Raw genomic sequence first — 17,184 nt, 5'->3', positions numbered from 1 at the left:
TAACTACTTGCAACGTACTCCCTAGCACTTCCCTCCATGGTACTTGTAACACTTATCCCCCGCCCCCTCCCTCATCCCTTCTGCACTTGCATGTTCTTAATGCTCACAGGGCCTAGTAGGACAGTCTCTCTCTTTCATTGTCATATTTTCCTTTCATTCCCATGTTCCCTCCCCGTTGCCCTGTGGGCGCTTTGAAACACAATTTACTTGATGTATAGGCGCCTTAAAAATGCACAATAAAATAAAAATAAAAACTAACCGTGACATGTTATTACAGTCACACTAGTGATGTCATTTTCTTATCATAGGGAGGTATTGCTTCAACTTATACATTTTAATAGGGAGCTCATTTGCAGGGTATTTTATTGGATATTTCAGGCTGCCATGTGCCATAATGTATAGCTCTGTGTTTATTTAGTGCACTGCTGCAGTTTAGCAAAGGCATTAGGTAATCTGGCTGTATGTTATCCCTTACCAGAAACCACAAAGCCGCTTTTAAATGGAGATTTTGTAACTTCTAACCAATAATTGTTTGCTCCATATTTCATTCTGCATATTGATGAGCCTATTCCATCATTACAGATTCCAGGTTTTCCACATAAGCACAACTGGACAATCTCTTGCATCAGAGCGTGCACCACCAAGTATTATAAAGTTCATTGTTTGATTAGGTACTAAAAGTAGTTTAAGTTCTCCAATGTTATGGACCAACCACTGGCAAAGCCTTCAAATTATTTTGTGTGTGTAATCAACGGGTTTCCCAGTTGTTGACAACATGCATGCCAGGGCTACATATTCCCATCAAATTCTCATATATTGGCCTTGTGTTGCCATCAAAAAGCCAGATACTCACTACATCACCCACGGAATTCTGAGGTGCCATACACCACCACCAATACCCTGAACCGCCGCCAAATGCCAATGATTGTCATCATATGCCCAGAAAATCCCCACATGGCAGAGATTACTATCAAATGTTCATCTACTTACCTCACTGCTAGACATTAGATGCCCAGTTCCCTTCCCCATTGACATGGGCATAACATTGACAAAGGCCCAAGTACTCACCTTATTGGCAGAGATTGCCATCACATGCCAAGGTCCAGAGACATTGTGCCACATGTGAGAAGGCTACCCCACTCTCTAAATGCCAATGGTATGTTGGACGGGATTGTATAATAAATGGAAGAGTGGAGTGATTGGGGAGTTAGAAGAGTGGGAGGGTTATTGGGACTGGAGGAATATTTTGCTTGCTGGTAGCAAAGTAGTGCACTCATAAAATACCTCCAGGACAGTTGGCCACACTATCTTATCGTTTAGCAGCCTGTGTTAGCTTTGACGGTCCCCAGGCGCTCTCAGGGCATTGGCATCCAAACAGAAGCAACATTCGATCCACCACACCCACCAAATATTTGAAGAAAGTTAGAGAACAGTACGTCTGCAGGGACTGTGGTCATTGTCAGTTATGCACCGCCCCTCCCCTGTTACCTGCTTGAAGGTGCCAGGTGTCTATTTGATGCAGAGGATCTCTGGGATTGGTGTGAGTGAGTGCGTTTCAAAAGATGTTGAGCTGTAGTGTAGGGATGATTGGTGCAATGTGGGTCCTGTGGGTGCATTTTGATACGTAGACATCAGATTTCTGTGTGCAACAAGTATGTGTGCTGCATATGTTTCCCATGTTAAGTGTAGGTCTTGTGCTTGTAGTGAGTTCCGGGGGTGCAGTGGGATGTGCCGCCATTGTGTATATAGGATGCAGAGGGTTTGGGTGTGTAGCTGTCACTCCTTTGGGTGCAGTAAGAATTTGTGGGACACAGGAGGTTCCTGGGTCCAATTTGTCTATGGCATGTAGAGTCTCTCTAGATGCAATGGGGGTTTTGGAGCAGTGTGTTTAGTGGATGTTGATGGTCTCTGGGTGCAGTTTGTATCCTGTGAGAACAGTGCGTGCAAGTGGGGTGGAAAGGGTTTCAGGGTGTAGTGTATATTCAGTGGGTGCAGTGTGAGTTCTGTAGGTGCAATTTGGTTCTCACAGGCACAGTAGGGCATGGTGGACTGCAGTGTATTATGGGTACAGTATGTGTCTTGTTGGCGCAGTGTGTCTGGGGGTTGCAGAGAGTGCAGTGTTGTCTCTGTTGTACAATAGCTGCATGTTATGTGACAGCGTGAGTGATTTGCCATCTTATAGTTTTCCCAGTAATGTTTAGTAGTGTTATGTATTTGTATTCTTATACTTCACACATCACCACCATAGTGATCTCAAACCACAGAGCCTTGCCTGTCCATTAGTGAACAGGGATCTCGCTCCGAGTGGCAGCCACACTGAGGTCTGTGGGGTGAAAAGAAAAAGGGTAAGAGTGGGAAAATTCAGGGAGAAAAATAACTACAACTCACAACATGTAAGGAAATGTAAACATAATGCTGAGTGGTGGTGATGGTTAGGCTGAATGTCCAGCTTCCAGTGTCTTGACCAGGAGAAAATGTAATCAAACGAAGGAACGAGAATGTCCCTTATTGGCCAGTGGAGTTTTCATGGAGGACCCTTATTACTGCGGTGGTGGTATTATGTTAAATCCTGTTGTGGATGTGTGATTGCCTTGAGGTTTGATTAAGAGTTCCTAGGAGGTGTGGAGGCTAATAACCAGATAATCATTTTGGGTTCCTTCCTGTTAATAGCTTGAGGGAATTCTGTAATTCCCATATTGCTGACGAAGGTGTCAGGGCCAGGGGTTGGCTCTGTGCAGAATGAGTCCTATGGGAAACAAAAGGAGAGTTTGACACAAGGTTCTCTCCCACTCAATCTAGACAAGATTGGCTACAGGTGGAGAAGAGAGAAAAGGTCTCACCCTTGTGTGTAGTGAATTGGTAAATAAGCCACTGGAATGAAGTATGAGAGAATTATTTTATAAGTACGTTTGTACAATAATGCATGACAGGCTAGCTAGAGGAAAGGAAAAATTCAGATTGAGGACAAACCGACCTGTACTGCCTTGGTGTATTCAAACGACTCCGAAAGAAGCAGGAGAGCACACACTCTTCCACTTAATCCCTAGGCCCTGAATAGGCACAAACTCACAGATATTATAGATCGGAGAGCTGGGAGGACCTACAGGTCTCTTAAATGAGGGTGGCTTTTATAGTCTGTGGCTCAACAGGGAGCAAGGCCTTGGACAAGGCGGCCTCAAATGTCTTGAGGCCTGTTGGGAGGTTTATAGAGATGGTACTGGTGGTGTCAGGAGTTGGATTTCTCTTGGCGTGAAGCAGGGCTCTTCTGGGAGTTAATCTGCATAACCCAGCATTGACTAGTCTTCTCATCCTAGACTCAGCTCCATCATCCTGTTAATAGAGGACAACTGGATGATCCTAGAGTCAGAAGGATTGTGAAGTTTGCTTTTGCAGGTCTACATTGGCAATGTGTTCCTTATCCTGAAATGAATCTACCTGAATCTGAAATGAGTGCCGCTAAGGTGTATTATTTCATGTTTTAGGGTGTAGGGAGCGCTACTTGACACCTTCCCGCTACTTCACAGCCCCTGTTGTACTTGTACAAAGCAGCATTACATTGCAAATATGGCATAACAAAATATTAACACAGTATACCATGACATAACATGATGTGTCATAACATGCTTGCATAAATAAACCACAAATAATTGCTGTTTTGTCCAACAATTGAAGGGGTGATAAGTAAATAACCATGTAGATAAGACAAATAACGAGCGAAACTCCCCAACAAATGAAAAATTGCCTTCTGTAACAAAGTCACAATTTGAAAGGAAGAATTAAAATGAAGCACATGGTTGAAAAAAAGTGTAAGTACAACAGGAGCGTATGTGTATTTGTAGGGGTGTTAAACAGATTGGTACATTATAAATAGAAAAGGGATAAAGGACTAAGGATTCACACTCTTTTTCAGATGTATCACCATGAACCAGCAGGATTACATTAAAACATGTCAAACACACCCTCATTTTCTCAAAAGCATACTCCCACATATGGATACTTATCAGTGGCAGTATAAATGGAGAACAGGGTAGTACTTAGCCAGATAAATCCTTCAAAAACCAGGCAGAATTACATTAAAACCTGTGGAAGCCTGCCTTCATTTCCACAACACTAGCCTCCACAATAGACATTTTTCAAACAAATTGGAGAAGTGCATTTTATTTAATCAATTTAAAATATTATTCCAAAAAACTCGTTCCTTCAAGTGGTTTCCAGAGGCAGCCAAGGCAAGCACGAAGTCTTCTCTGTGTTTGGTGGAGGGATAAAGCACACAGAGGTTCATATACCACGCCTTCACCAACCACCTCCACACTCATACCACCAAACACAACATTTCCCTCCAATTCAGCAGCAGAAGATAACGTTTTACTTTCAAGGTTTACAGGGTAATTCATGGAATCAAGTGCAGAAGTGGCGCACGCGGCTGGCGCACAGAGGGAGTGTGCGCCAGCTTGTGCCAGCTCGCGCCAGCCGTCTGTGCCAAAACCCATTTCGACGCACTGCGTATTCATGGATTTCCCCATCCATATCCAGCCATGATGCAGCGTGGCGCAATGACCATCCAGCAGCGCCAGTTACGCCCCAAACCCCACCCCTTGTGCCAAAAACAGCCTCACAAATCCCCTACATGGCGCAAAGGCCTATGGACCAGCATTCAGCCCCCCAACAATGAAATTACGCAAAAAACTCCACTCACCCCGCTCGCACCAGCGCAATCACGTGTACAACTCCTCACGCACCCCTCGGAATACGCGAACCCCGCTCGTGCCAGCCCAATCATGTGTAAAACTTCTCGTGCACCCCTCGGAATACGTGTACTCCGCTCGTGCCAGCACAATCACGTGTAAAACTCCCTGTACACCCCTCAAAATACGCAAACCCTGCTCGCGCCAGCCCAATCGCGTGTAAAACTCCTTGCGCACCCCTCGGAATACGCGAAACCCACTCGTGCCAGCCCAATCGCATGTAAAACTCCCTGCGCACCCCTCGGAATACGCAAACCCCGCTCGTGCCAGACCAATTGCGTGTAAAACTCCTTGCGCACCCCTCGAAATGCATGAACCCCGCTCGCACCAGCCCAATCACGTGTAAAACTCCCCACGGACCCCTCGGAATACGTGAACCCCGCTTGCGCCAACCCAATCACGTGTAAAACTCCTTGCACACCCCTCGGAATACATGAACCCCGCTCGCGCCAGCCCAGTCGCGTGTAAAACTCCCCGCGCATCCTCGGAATATGCGTACCCCGCTCGGACCAGCCCAATCATGTGTAAAACTCCCTGCGCACCCCTCGGAATATGCAAACCCGGCTCGTGCCAGCCCAATAGCTTGTAAACTTCTTGCGCACCCCCTGCAATATGCGTACCCTGCCTGCGTCAGGCAAATTGCATGGAAAAAGTCCCCCCTGTGGTGTGGGCTGCCTGCGGGGCATGGTCAGGGTGGACGGGCTGCCTGTGGGTCATGGTCAGGGGTGATGGGCTGGCTGCGGGGCATGGTCAGGGGTGAAGGGCTGTCGTCTGTGGCGTGGGCTGCCTGCGGGGCATGGTCAGGGGTGTAGGGCTGTCCCCTGTGGCGTGGGCTGCCTGTGGGGCATGGTCAGGGGTTGTAGGGGTGTCCCCTGTGGTGAGGTCTGCCTGCGGGGCATGGTCAGGGTGGATGGGCTGCCTGCAGGTCATGGTCAGGGGTGATGGGCTGGCTGCAGGGCATGGTCAGGGGTGTAGGGCTGTCCCCTGTGGCGTGGGCTGCCTACGGAGCATGGTCAGGGGTTGCAGGGGTGTCCCCTGTGGTGTGGGCTGCCTGCAAGGGGTGCATGTGGCTCCTCACCACACTTGTACGCGAATCTGGGGGTATCTGGGGGCTTCACATGCGATTTTGCTGGTGCGAGTGGGGTACGTGTATTCCGGGGTACGTGAGTGAGCATTACACTCAATTTTGCTGGCGCGAGCGGGGTACGTGTATTCCGGGGTATGTGAGTGAGCATTACATGCGATTTGGCAGTGTGAGCACACCCGGGTGTGCCCTTCCCCCTCCCCATGCCCCGCAGGCAGCCCACACCACAGGGGACCACCCTACACCCCAGGGCATGCCCCGCAGGCAGCCCATCCACCCTGACCATGCCCCGCAGGCAGCCCTCACCACAGGGGACACCCCTACAAACCCTGACCATGCCCCACAGGCAGCACATCACCCCTGACCATGCCCCACAGACAGCCCATCACCCCTGTCCATGCTCCACAGGCAGCCCTCACCACAGGGGACACCCCTGACCATACCCCACAGGCAGCCCTCACCACAGGGGACAGCCCTACAACCCTTGACCATGCCCTGCAGGCAGCCCACATGGCACCATGCACTTGTGAGCCCCAACACATGTCCCCCCCACCAGTGATGGGCACCTGCCTCAGGCCGCGACACATGTCCCCCCACCCCATCCCCATTGACGGCAACCTGCCAGCAGGCCCGACACATGTCACCCCACCCTCATTGATAGCAACCTGCCAGCAGGCCCTGACACATGTCCCCCCACCCCACCCCCATTGACGGCAACCTGCCAGCAGGCCCCGACACATGTCACCCCACCCCATTGACGGCAACCTGCCAGCAGGCCCTGACACATGTCCCACCACCTCACCCCCATTGATGGCAAACTGCCAGCAGGCCCTGACTCATGTCCCCCCCATCAGTGACGGGCACCTGCTAGGAGGCCCCGACACATGTCCCCCACCAGTGACGGGCACCTGCCAGCAGGCTCCGGCTAATGTCCCCCCAACCAACATGCTGTCAGAATAGAGGCCCATGTCAGAAATGCCAACCCAAATCCCACCCCATGCCACTGCACCCCAGTCCAAACACACAACCATATATTGTACCTACTCCCCACTAAAAGCACCACGCCTTGACATTCAAAAAAGCACACACATGCACCCAAAGACATGTCCAACAGAGCCACACAGTGGTGACACATGATAGAGGCAATGGACAGTGACATATGCACAAAACTAATGAGAGTAGACCACACCAATAATGAAGATTTGTGAAATGTATTAAAAAGAAACCAAAATGACAAAATCAAAACCACACATGCAAATGAACAAATTATCAAAGCAATACCAAAAAGAAAGGAAAATCCAAGGAAAAATAAAAATCCAAGACATGAAAACTGAAAAGTGGTCCATTGCCAAAGTCCACAGAAATAAAAACAAAATTGAAAACCATAAAAAACCATTACTCCATGGGATGAAAAAAAAAAAGAATGTATGTACATGTCCTGAACTAGTCACAATGTAAGTCACAAGGGTCCATGATCCCAAAAATAAAGGAAACCTATCAAAAACAGAACTATATACATAAAGGAGGAGCAAAGTCCGTGGACTCCAAGTCATAAATTAAACGAAAGGAAACCTATGCCTAAATAACTATGTACAAAGGCAGCGGACTAGTCTGATGGCTCACTTACTGATGTTCCAGGCCAGGGCATCATCAAACTCCACATCGATGTTCCGGAGGTGGGCCTGTTCCATGGCTTTGAGGTCTTGCAGAGATTCAGCCATGGCATCCACCAACTCCCTGCAAGTTGCCTCAAGGCACTCTGCCCGCCTCAAAGCCCGGTGCATGGCGTTCTCCGCCCTCACCATCGCGAGCCATGCCCTCTCCGCCTGCCGCCGCTCTGCATCGATTTGCTGGCCCAACCGCTGCCACACGGAAGACACTCCCAGTCCTGGGTCCTCCTGCACGCCGGCGATGCCTGCCCCTGGGATGCTGTTGGTCCAGAGCGATGATGCCTCCCACGCCAAACCTGCTGCTGCCTCAGAGCCAACTGTCTCTGCTACCACGACGGCCTCCGGGCTAATGGAGTCCCCCGGTGCCGTTGTGCATGTGCCCTACTTGATGATGCCTGCACATCCGCCATTTGCTGGGGTCCAGTTGGTGGCGTGACCACCCCTGCTGGCAGGGATGTGCTCTCCACCAGCCTGGTCGCGGGCTCTGGGGCAGATCCACAGAGGGCCCAGGTGATACATGGGCGGGAAGACTGCACGGAGGACGAGTGGCGCATAGGGGGTACAGTTATGGAGGGGGTCGCAAGAGCGTCCAGCACACGGAGGAACCCTGCACCAGTGAACTGTCCTAGCAAGTCGTGGCGGCCATGCAGGTATTCGAAATGACGTGCACTGTCCTGCATAGAACCATGCACGTCATCCCAAATACCACGCGTGCGCAACGCCACACCGACTAGGACAGGCTGCACATGGTCACGGATTGCCACATCTGCAGGGAGAGGACGGCCAGTTGTTGTAGACGCATCCCGTACCTTCGAACGGGCCTGGACAGAGGCATCCCTGCTGGTGCGGGATGATGCAGTCACAGGATCAGGGACAGGATTACACACAGGCACCTCCGCGGTGACCTGTGCTGCCCCTGCCCCGCACCACTCGCACCAGTGGAACCGCCCCCACCAGGCGCCCTGCGTGGAGCTGATACGGCCTCCTCCTCAACCACCCCCCCACCAACCTGGATGACTCTGTGCCGTCTTTCTCAGTTCGCCCCTGTGGGAGCTTAGCTGCCCTTCTGCTGCCGAGGAGTCCACCTCCAACCTTGGCCTCTTGGACCTCCCCTCGGCAGCTGCGACCATGAATGCAGCACTAAACTCCTCACTCCAGGACGATAGTATAACCTGGGAGGGGATCTGGGCCCTGCGTCTCCGGCTGGCGGTGGCATCCCTATCACTGGGCTCCACAGCACCGTCTCCGCCCTCTTCATCAGTCGACGCTGCAGACAGGGAGAACAGAGCACAGGCATCAGGGCACCATACAATGGTCTGCTACACACATGACAGTTGCACATGAGTATCAGACATCACAGATGGCATCACACTCGCCAACACTCATGTCATTTGAACCCACACACATGCACAAATAAACTGGGATTGTTCAACAGGCAACTTCATCCATTCACATGAATGTGCATGTACATCCAAGGATGACAGGAAGTTGCAAGCATCATGGGGCATGACAATCACATGCACATATGCCACCACACAGATATGCATCTGGCCATCTCTACCTCCTGTCGCAGTGCAATCATCGTCCACTATGTCACATCTGCCAATCGGGTACTTACATGTCTGTGTCACATGCATCCATGGCGTTTCACAGTCACACACACCCCAAACAGACACACACACATGTACACCGTGCACATACATGAAGGCGGGATGAGCATCCATGTGTCACACCCCAAACATGGCTGAGTACATACACAGGCATGCAAACTTGTGCTCATCTTCACATGCAGTTGTGCATCATGCTTTGGAACACATACACCATTGATGTCCATCACACATGACTGGACTGACATGCAGTGTGGTCATGTCCCTGCACATACACATCCATACATGGGCCATGTCAGACATATGTCCAAGCTGCACACTCCTGTCACACCGCAACATGCACTGCATCCAATGAGTACGAATGGACACTTACTGCTCGACTCCAGACGAGTCAGCCTCTCGAGGACCTGGAGGTGAAGCGCTGGGCGAATGCATTCCAGGACCCTCATCTGGTTGGTGGTAAGCAGGACCCGGCGCCCCACTGCATCCGCTGCATCCAAGTGGCACCGGGCCTTCCGGATGGGTCCTGGACCTGAAGTCCTCCCAGCGCTTATGGATGTTTTTCAAGTCACGGGTTGCCACCCCCTCCACGTTGATGGCATCCACGATGTCCAACCAGATCCTCTCCCATCCATCCTTGTAGGTGCCTGCTCGTCTGAAGAGGGCATCATAATGCACCAGGACTTGCTCCACCAGGATGCCAACTTCTCTACCAGTAAAGCTGGCATCCCTGTGCCTCTCTGCCAGGGGGGTTGCCAGTGGTCCCAGATGGAGTTTGGTCCGACATGGCAACCCCCGAGCCAGGTGTGGGTGTGCAACTGGGTCCTGGGGCTGGGCTGTGGAGCGATGGAACACTAGTCGGGAGACTTCTGTTCCAGCAGGGGTGGTCGCAGCAACTGGACCCCTGCAGATGGCTGATGTGAAGGCACCAAATAGCAGGGCACGTGGGCAGCAGGCAGATAGGCAGCAGCAGATGGCTCTTGGGAGGCTGCTCGGAGGTCTGGGGGCTTGAAAATGGCCTTCTGGGAGGAGCGTGGTCTTCCGTGTGTTGTCACGTGGCCAGCTTGATACAGAGTGAATCTGCACGTGCAAAAACAGCAAGTCAGCGTGAGATAGCGTGTAATTCGAGGAAAGGGCCTTAGCGCATAAGCACGTAAGTGACATGACGCACACAGGTGTTTCCCTCGGCATGGGTTAAAGGTGAGCGCGGCCAGCAGATTGCTGTACGTGCTTTTCGTGGAGACCGACACGTGTGTTTTGCTGCTTCTTGGTGTTTCACATGCCATCACTTTACAGCGGATCAACGACGTACCTGCGGGGGTTTTGCCTACGCATGTTTTTCTTTCCCACGCTAGTCAGACGGTGAGTCGCGCATGCTATTTTTCCCACTGCGGGACCCCCTGTGTATCACGTACCTGTTTTCGAGGTCATAGTAGCCTGTGTGTCCCATGGGTACGCGTTTTTTGTGTCCCTGGGTGCCATCGTGTACTGCGGGAGGTTAATTCCATACACATGGGCTACCGGAGGTTGTGTGCATGGTTTTATTGTATATTTGGGGTGCCTGAGCATTGCATGACCCGTCATTTTCACCCAGGGGTCACATACAGCCTTGCAGGAGCACAGGGGTGCTGTTTACATCATGTACCCCACCCCCGTCACCCCAATTGCCCAGGACAATTGTCGTGTGCACCTCCCATTGGCACTAGTACATCCGTACCATGGTTGGGAGGCCACGAAAGGTGAGGGGCGTGGCCAGGGTGACCAGGGAGTAGGGGGAGTCCAGGGTGGCCAGGGTGGTTGCAGAGGCAGAAAAGGCAGGGGTGCACCACTTGGGCAGGATGTTCTGCCATGTGTTGGTGCAGTCATGCCACCACCCCCTACGGCTCCGGGAGATGCAGCTGTTGCATCTGACACTGGCACCCATGTGACCCGGCAGTCAGTTTCATCTACTGTCACAGGCCCAACGGTAGTGGTAGCTGCAGGTGCAGCTGTGGCAACTACCACCCAGGCTCTAGGTCGGCCAGCGCATGATGCGTTGGCACCTGAGGGCTACCAGGCTGAATTCCAGGTGGTCAGGAGGCACAAGCAATGTGCGCGCAGGGATGCTCTGACTGAGACACATGTCCCTTGGGCAGTGTTGTCATCTGCTGCACCAAGCAGCCGGGTGTTGGCAACTGCATGGGCAAATGCAGCCAACACCACCCCGCTGTGAGTCTGCCAGCCAGGACTGTGTTTTTCACAGACCTTGGCACAGCGGCAGTTGCTGCGCTGGGTCCTGGCAAGAGAACCCAGCAGCCACTGACGCAAGTCAGGGCTTCCGTCCTGGTTCCACCTGCCACTCCCTTGGTCCAGTCCATCAGCGCCACTGCCCCTTATGATCAGGGTGGCATTTGCCAGTCAGGGTCTGTACCACTGACCAAGAGGAGGAAGATTGCTCCTGTGCAAGAGGCTGGGACCCCAGACACGGCTCCTGCCTTTGGCACATCGAGGAAGAAGCCTTTCAACAAGCAGGAACTGGACTTCCTTGTGAGCTACATGTCGGAACACGAATGCAATATACCAGTGGTCCCAAATTGTCATACTACGCCTGCCCAGCGTTGGGTCTACTGGCAGCATATTGCGGATGGTGTTAATGCATTTGGATATTCGCTGCGCAGAGCTCAGGACTGCAAAAAGCGTTGTGATGACCTCCGATGCTGTGCAAAGCAAAAGCGTGCCTCCAATTATGCCATGACTCAGGTGACTGGCAGTGGGCCACCACCTGAGGAGGAAGAACTCACTCCGCACGAGGAGATCGCTGCGGAGTTCATCCAGGCAGAAGTGAGGGATGAGGGGGACCCCCTGAAAGCGACCAGGAGAAGACTGCAAACAATAAACTGAACATGCAAGTGCAGCCTTTTTGGCCAAAAATCTGCAAGTTGAGCCTTTTGTTTACAACCTATGGACTTAGATCCAAAAAAGTAGGCTTTACACTCTCCCAGATGGCATCCATTCACATGATGTTTTCAGTATGAAGGATCTCTGCTGCCTTTGAGGATTCCTGGGGCTTTGTGAATATTGAGAACCGTTTAGGCGGGTGCTGGGCTCCTCTGAAAAAAATCTACAAACAAACCACCCATCAATCAGTTCCAGGACCTGCAGCTGCCTAATTAGGTCATGAGGTGGCAATATGGAGAATCAGAAAATTGCTCACATTACTGGACAACCTTCTTTTTGTACAGCACTGAACAGTCTTCGGTCCCCTGGAAACCATTGCAGGTGGTTGTATGTCAAAAATGCAAAGTACCTATCTTTGCCACTCCCTGAAATTTGCAAATCTTTCGATTTCTATTTTGGCAACATTTCATGTTTTTTTAAAATTTATGAGAGGGTTCCATATCAGCCCACGTTTCCCCTACACCTTTCCTCCAACATTGCAACTTTTTTCCTTTATTTTTCAACATTTCTGCCACCTTTCCTTCCTTTCCACACGAAGCATACATATCTATGGTCAGTATGGAAATCCTTATTGTGAAGAGGCAATGTGAGACAGCGCACCAGAATCAATTATTGATAACTCTAATGTGCATTCTCCAGCAACACAAAGGAAGACATTGGGGCTCCTTATGTGTGTGCCGGTCCAGTAAAAATGGCAATAATAATGCCGGCAATAATGGCTCTAGCGTTTTTACAAACAATCCATGGAGTCCTCTGCGACTCCATGGAATGGGAACTTACCTCTGTTGTTGCCACCTGTATATCCTGGTAATACCGGGATATCGGGCACTGGTAATGGTAAGCCGGGTTTGCCGGTAACCCACCGGAATTACCAGCAGGTAACTTTTGAGTTCTTGTATGCATTAGGCTGTGTAGTCATTATTGATAGTGGCATGTACCTTTTTTTAAAAATTGCAATTGAAATCGTATTTTAACTATGGGCCTCATTACACGGTAGGCGGTAAACCATGGTGCTGTTAGCACCATGGTTGCCGCCAGTACCATACCGGTACCACCATGGAGGAAAGGGGAATTACCAGCCCATTCCAAGGTTGGCGGGGCGGTAATTTCCCCTTTCTCCATGGCCCTTCCCCATTCCCATTTTTGCCCCATAGGGCATAATGGGAATGGGGAAGGAGCTAATTAGCAGCAAGGTCCCTTTGCGGGTCCCAACTTTAACGGCTGGTCTACACCAGCCGTTAAGGTCGGGTCCTGCAAAAGGACCTCGTATTAAGGCGGTAAGGGTTAACGGTCACCGGTACCCTTACCGGTGACCCTTACCGCCTTACATGTAATGAGGCCCTATGTGTCAGTTTCAGTGTTGATGATTTTATTTTGGTATGAATGTATTAACAAACCTGACGTACAATACAAAAAAATAGACTGTGTAAACTGTAAATCACAGAATAACTAGTATATATTGTTTTCCATGCACGATGTGTTTACACACACACACGTCACCAACAGGAAGGCATTTCATTGAGTAACACATAAAGCTGACCGTAAGCCTGATAATACCCTGTGGCCCGTACATGGCATACTGCCCAGCGAGTACATGTAACCTAAGAACTCACCACGATTGATTGGTAGCACTATATAACCTAAGCAGGACGTCTAGGCACTGTGGACACAACCGCCGGGCGGACGTTTGGAAAAGGTAGTCTTGCAGTTTGTTATGAAACACTGCACAGCTGGTGGCATTTGCATCTCGAGTGGGAGTGGTTGCATTTTTTGGATGCCTGAAAAGCGGCGCTTCGCTCACCTTTGGAGGCTAAAATAGCCGCCGCGAAAGACAGAAACAGGTGGCGGCTGTTTTCGGTATGCCTGGCAGGGGAGTGTTTAATGACTTTAACTGTCAAGTCGTCTGGCGCTAATCCTAAAATACTTGTCAAGGCACAGAGTCTTAAAACAAATATGCCCCTTCCCTAGCAAGCAATGAGAAAGGCGTCTGACTACAGAGACAAGTTCTCTGTTGGGAAGCACACATGGCGCACTTTGGGCTGTTTCAAGATTGAGGATAATGGAACCTGCCATCCCTCAGACCCTGAGTGTGATTGAGGCGCATATGTGGTGCACCCATTGAATCTGAGGTTGGGTGACAGGGTCCACTTCATGTGTGTGCTTTAAATAATGGACCACAATGAAAGTGGCAACCATATAGACCGTAACCCGTTTTCTTGTGTGTGCATTGCCGCTGTTTCGGAGATGGCAACCGCTCATTAGCGTTATAGCGACGCTATGGACCTCATCTACAGGCAGAGATGGAAGTGTAGTATAAATCATTGGTACGCCATACCACTAGTTCTTTAAGCTTTACAGAGCATACCTTTAGTTCAAATGCTCAAAAAACACAACGTAGACACGTTCTCTTCTTCTAAGCCAAATATAGAATTGGCTCAGGCTGGACATTCAAGCACTGCCAGTTTGCCAAGTAGCTGTTGCGACCCATGGCGACCCCCAAATGACATCCCTGCATTTTTGGTTTTTGTAAGTAAACTATAAAACATTATTACTGTAGACCTTGAAATCCAACTATGTGAGCCAATGTTTGTGATCCTGGTCACTCGCATACCCTGCCCCCAACTCAGCTTCCATCCTCCCCCAACCTCCCAGCCATCTAGCCCACCATCCCACTCCTTCCTTTTTGGATGCAGCCAAAGTACCACTGGTCCCTTTTTTGACTTCCAGCCCTGTCTACAGGGCGAGGATCAACGTACTCCAGATGTCAGAGGTCAAAGTCTTGCAGCTGTATAGGTTGGACTGTGAAACCATCCTGTACATACTGGATGGACAACGTAGAGGCCCAGAACTGTAACAGGGATGCAGTCCCGCTTTTATGCTACTTACCGAACTCCGTTTTTGTGCCTCAGAGCACAGTTGCCATGGCGGCGCGACAGTCACAGCCAGGATTTTCAAATGTACGCCAGCAGGTGCTGAATGTCATGCGGAATGATGTGCACAAACACATCTAATTTTCGAGTACACATGCTGAATGAAAGGCTATCATAGCATGGTTTTACAAACTAGAGCGTTTCCGGAAGGTGATGGCTATTGATGAACACATGTAGGCCTGGTCCCACCATGTGCTCAAGGACAAATTTATTACAAAGATGCATTATTCTATCAACAGTCAAGTGAAAGACACATCCGTCCCATTAATTGCACAGTGTTATGTAAACAAGCTTATTTCCTGGGTTGGCCAATTAATCCTACATAATGAGAAGCATCAGCATTCCTCTGACGATGGCGTCACTCCTGCAAGAAGTAGCTACTCGGTACGTGTTATACTGTGCATAGTCCGCCAATTTTTTGTTACGGCTGTCATCCCATACTTACCAATGTAAACCTGGGGTCCAAGGCGACGGTGCTTATCCACTGAAGGGATGGATGGATGCTGGGCACACCCATACTACCTCCGGAAAGATACAGTATTGCGCACATCCAGCCCGTTGGACTTCGAAAACCTAACTTTGGTTGTTTGAATTTCAACTGTGGGGGATCTGCTGTAGTTCCTGGAATACCACTAGTTCTAGAAATAGTCCTCTTTCTGAAGACTGTGAGGACGCATGGAGCTGTGACGTAGTCCACCGGAAGGAGGTGACGTAGCAGTGCGTGAACACAAGGACGCTACCAAGGACGGAGCACTCACGAGAAAGGACGCTGTGTCGAACGTTTCTTAATTCTTCCAGGAAACATACATGTAAAATGTGCTCAAAACTCTGTCGAAATAATTATTATTATTGAAAAACAAGATTAATACTTTCAAATGTTGAAGAGCAATTTGTGGTTGCAATAGAATGATACATGTGTGTGATATCACTGGAGTTGGGATAAAAGCCCTTTTGTGATACATAGTTCAACACTGCTTTTAGCAAATCTTGTATTGCTGATTTTCTGGTCCCACGTGACAGGAGTAGTTGGTAAACAAGTTGTAAGTACCAACGATTACTGTATATCCCTCCAATCATCTTTGTTGAAATACTGACAGGGTTTTGAATGCATACCCACTGGTTATAATTGCTTACCCATCCAACACCACCCACACATCACTGAAGACAATCTTTCATGCAATCCTAGTGAAGTAACTGCCAACAACTAGCTAAATTAATACATTTTGGGAAATTTACCTATAGCAGAATTACTACACAGTAAAGATGCCAATTTTTGAACGAAAAGTTGCAAATTCACCTCCACCTTGTTGCTGGAGGTAAATCCTCCACTTTACCTCCAAAATTGGGAAGAGTTACTGGGGCCGATTCATGGAACAAATGTGCGGCGGAAATCGTGTCGCTAGCTGGCGCAAGCGTGAAAAAGCAAGCGCACGTGCACGCGTGCAATTCATGGAAGGCCCTGTGCGTGTTTTCCCTGGGATGTGCACCAAATCCGTGCGTGGCGCACACGGGCGCACATGTCATTGCAACATCCAGAACGCCATGCACGATGCGCACAGCGAAAGTGCACAACGTTAGCGCACACACCAAAAAGGGGGCGGAACACAGGGCGGAACGCCCAGAATGGGGAACAACGTGTGAAAATAAGGGCGTAACTGGGGAAGTACTGCTGGGAAGTACACGGGACGCCCACACACACGCAAACTACACATATTCATGGAATCGAATAGGGGAAACCTGTGCACGGCCAAAGACATGCACAGGCCTAAACACGTCCGCCACACGAAGGCAGGCGGTAGCATCCCTGCGCATTGCAAAAGTGCGCGCAAACAACAAACACGTACATACAGCTACGATCAATGTCCCATTCTGTGGCCCCCTAGGAGAAAAGACGTGTCATGCAACGCTCAGGCTTCCCAAAAAAGCAATAAAAAGAGACACGCGACCCCTGTAGCCCACATGCGTGTAAAAAAACGCACGCAGTACGCTGTGGCAGCCAGGAACACAAGAAATACTTACGTGATCAACACGCAGGCTAGTATGCCTGAAAAAAAGGGGTATGCGACTAACAGGGACACCCGCAATAGGAAAAATAGCATGTGCGACTCACCGTCTGCCTTGCGTGAAGAAGAAGAACGCGTAGCCAACACCCACGCCAAAAGAAGAAGTATGCACTGTAGCTGCTGTGAAGTAATCGCGTGTGAACCCCAA

General features: G+C 50.1%; 1 protein-coding gene across 2 annotated transcripts in view; it reads left to right on the top strand.

Moving 5' to 3' along the window:
* SPMIP4 (sperm microtubule inner protein 4) overlaps positions 1 to 17,184 on the top strand; it is a 364,345-nt gene that overhangs the window by 150,585 nt on the left and 196,576 nt on the right. The window lies entirely within an intron of this gene.

The sequence above is a fragment of the Ambystoma mexicanum genome, chromosome 2q (genome assembly GCF_040938575.1).
Source record: "Ambystoma mexicanum isolate Mex_15411 chromosome 2q, UKY_AmexF1_1, whole genome shotgun sequence".
In the NCBI taxonomy this organism is placed as follows: domain Eukaryota; kingdom Metazoa; phylum Chordata; class Amphibia; order Caudata; family Ambystomatidae; genus Ambystoma; species Ambystoma mexicanum.
This window is presented reverse-complemented; position numbering and strand designations above follow the sequence as displayed.